At 44.6% G+C, this 3,775-nt stretch overlaps 1 pseudogene; it reads left to right on the top strand.

The window, feature by feature from the left end:
• The first annotated feature begins 1,440 nt into the window (after nucleotides 1–1,440).
• Nucleotides 1,441–3,002, top strand: LOC102007328 (annotated as a pseudogene).
• Nucleotides 3,003–3,775: the final 773 nt, after the last annotated feature.

Raw genomic sequence — 3,775 nt, 5'->3', positions numbered from 1 at the left:
ATAAAGCTAATGTTGGGCTGGGGTGTGGCACAGTGCTAGAGCTCTTACCTTGCATGCACAAGGCCCTGAGTTCAATTCCTCAGCACCACCAAAAATAATAATAATGTTGTTTGCATGTAGCTATTTTTCCTATCATTTTAGCTCTTAAATCATTAATGTTTGTGATGTTCACATTAATCATCCACATTCCCAAGTTAGTCGACTTTCTGTTGTTACTGTGACCAATGAGATAAACAGTTTAAGGAGTAGTTTTCTCTACTTGCAATTGTAGGGGCTTCAGAGGCTCCAGTCCATCAGTGACTGTCCACTGGTTCTCTTTTTCTTGGGCTTCTGTGACACATCACATCATGACAAGGGCAGAGGAAACTGCTTACCTCATGGAAGCCAGGAGACAAGCGCAGAGAAAGAAGAGGGACTAGAACCCCATATCCCTGGTGAGAAGGAGGAAGGATCACTGGTGGTTCCATTGATCTAACTTCCTTCCACTAAGCCCTATACCCTACAGATTATTCCACTTCTCAGTAGTGCCACAGGCACTAATCTTCAGACTTGACCTGTGAGGATGCTTGTCTAAGGTAAAATTTGCACAAGCATGCAAAGAACCAAAAAAAGCCAAAGTAAATTTGAAAAACAAAAAGACTATATTACCCAATTTTGAAGCTAAGGAACCATAGTAGTCAATTCTATGAAAATGACATAAAAATATAAATATTAATGGACAGAATATAGTTCAGAAAGGGATCCACACTTCTTTCATCTTTCACAGTGATGCCAAGGTGATATAATAGACAAATCACAGCCTTTTCATTACATGGTACTGGAATAATTAGATATCTATGAGGAAATAAAGTGAACCTCAACTCTTACTTCACACATATATAAAAATTAACCATTATTACTGGAGCATGCACATTCCAGCTAGGGGGGGTAAATTTTTCAACTCCATGAATGTGTGACAGACAGGAAAAAGAACTACACTCTCCCAGCATCCTGATGCTCACACCACATGGAGGTGCAAGCAAGCAAAACCCAGCACATTAACTCAAGGGAGCAGTGGGCAATGGCTATCCAGTAGCTGACCCCAGAGTTTGCAGATGCGGTCCTAGCAGTGCAGGCAACAGATGGAACTGACTGTCTCAATGAACCTCCAGGGAATGGCAATGAAGTAGATGGGGACAAAAAAGCGACCTTTATAGAAAAGCAACCTCTCAGGAGGAGAGTCGCATCTGAGAGCAGTGTTGTGCTGTGTTCCTCTCCTCTCTGAGTTCCTGGAACATAAGAAAATTTGCACTAAACATCCACCTGTCCTCATCACGAACAGTAGCAAGGGGCCAAGGACTTCAGAGAAATTTGGATTTTTCCAGAGTTGTGCTGAGTTACTGGCCTCTGAGTTCAGGCAGCAAGCATGGCCATAGGGAGAGTGGTGGCAGCTCAGGGGACATGAAGGAGAAGCAGGGTAAAGAATCTCTCATGTACAAAAAGACAGATACCACTCTGTTATCCATACCATAGGACATAGCTATTTATCCAAAGGCAAAGTGACCAAGGCTAATATGACTCTGCAGGCACTCAGGGCACCAAAGTGGCAGTGAACCAGTGGAGAACAGATCCTCCTGCCTCCTTTGCCCCTGCCTGTCCCTGGTGCCAAGAGCACCCTGTGTGTCCTGGAGCAGATCTTGTTTCTGAAGACCTTCGGCAGCCACATGTCCAAGCAAGTGTCCACCACAGTGGCCTTGTTCAGCCAAAAGCTGGAAGCCAAGGTCTGTTTCTGGATGCCTTGAAACAAGCCAAGCTACCTCACGCCAACATCCCTTCCACCACTGGTCCCCTGCCCCTGGGGCTGACACCATTTGCCCTGAAGCTGGATGGGACTCAGGTGTTCCTGAATGTCAGGTCTCCTGAATGTCAGCCCATCTGTCATGGTGATGTTGTCAAAAGTATTGATGTAGATGAGATCAGCTCCTTAGTTACCCCAATGGCTCCTCCAAAGCACTTGCACTGCTTTCCAGCACCCATGTGGCATCACCTACTCCGAGTTCCCTCTGATGGCTTTCCAGGATGCCCCAGGGAAGGTAAGTCCTGCCCCTTTTGGCCTGCAGTGCCACAGAAGTTGATGAAATGACTCATAAGAGAGCAATGGCCTGACCAATGACTCACCTTCACTCATGGGCAACCAGGAGCTTCTGATCATGTCCTTTTAGACATTATTCCAAGTCAATAGTCAAATAGAAAGCATCACATCAAGATCCCCCAATAGTGGGATCAAAGCTAAGAGCTCCAGGAACAGCTGCACTGAGATGGAAGGTCATGGTAGTCTCCCACCAACATTTATCTAAGCACAGCCTAGCTATGTCCAGCCATGAACATTTGTAGGACCCTCCACCATGTCCCCAAAGGCATGACACCTTAGCTTTCTAGGCACACCAACAAGCAAACCAATGTGGGAAGAACTTCTTATCTACCAGTGAACTTCTGATTCACAAGCAGGCACACACTGGAGAGAAGCTTTTTGTATGCAAAGTACATGGGTGACTTTATACCACCCAACACAATCTGAAGGTCCACTATATGAGATAGGGAGTCAAAAGTAACTCAGCCCTCAATGGGAGAAAGTTGGCCATTGAGAACACAATGACTCTGTTGGGTATGGATGGAAGATGAATCTCAGAAATGTTTTCCAAGGAAATCCTGTCTCCCTCAGTGAGTGTGGACCTGGTGGTATAGAACCAGTACACTGGCATGCTTAATGGCGGCCTGGCCACGAAGACCAATGACAACTCAATGATCCAGAGTGGCAGCATTTTCACGCTGCCTGTGTCCCTGAGGGCCAGCTCCAGGTGCATAAAGCACTGTGTCCAAGTCAGTCAGATTTCAGTGCTGACACAGAGAAAACAGGTGTTACTGACAGTGTTAACAAACACCACTTTCCTCACTTTCTGGATGATAACAAAGTCAATGGTCAACCAAGCTCAAGGAGCACAAGAATGCAAACTAGAATGTAAATGGAGTGTAGTCTCCAGAATCTGGGCTTTATTTTCATTTTCTAAAAGAACCCATCTCCTTCTGCTTTCTTTTTTCTTATTTTTTTTTTTGGTTTTTCTCTGGTACCGGGAACCGAACTCACGACCTTGCGCTTGCCAGGCAGGCGCTTTGCCGCTGAGCTAAATCCCCAGCCCCTCTTTTTTCTTATTGATGTGTACATGATGTTTATGGCTGTGATCCAAACTTGGGCATTCCTGCAATTATAGTTGTTGCTACTCTGCTTTGCAAAATATGAAAACAAAGACAAATCAAAAACTAGAAAAAATTCATACTAAAAGAAAGATGATTTTTTTTTTTAATTTTGGGGAAGAAACAAGCATTGCAAAGTAGCTTTATTACTTGCAGCAAACTATATATATGGAAGGTTTTTATAACCTAGAGTGACTTCTTGCAAAAACTATCACCTGTGTCAAAGTGTGGTAGTTGGAACTTACTGCACCACACTGGAAAAGACAACTATTTAGTCTAACTGTGGGATGAGGCACAGTATACTTCTACTATAACCATGTGCAGGTAAAAGGACAAGGGTCTGGCATCTGCCTAGGGATTTGTTTGATGTAGCTTCCACCCTGTTTTGTTTTGTTTTTGAAAGTTTGTAAATGAGGTAGAACCTCTCAGGTCGAGGGACCTGGGCCCGTGGTAAGCAGCGATGGTGAACAAAGAGGACACCGGAGACCAGGCTGATGGCGCAGATCCACTTTATTGTGGAAGTACCAGGCATTTTATTGAGCAG

The sequence above is a fragment of the Chinchilla lanigera genome, unplaced genomic scaffold (genome assembly GCF_000276665.1).
Source record: "Chinchilla lanigera isolate Chin_1 unplaced genomic scaffold, ChiLan1.0 scaffold00069, whole genome shotgun sequence".
Taxonomy (NCBI): domain Eukaryota; kingdom Metazoa; phylum Chordata; class Mammalia; order Rodentia; family Chinchillidae; genus Chinchilla; species Chinchilla lanigera.
This window is presented reverse-complemented; position numbering and strand designations above follow the sequence as displayed.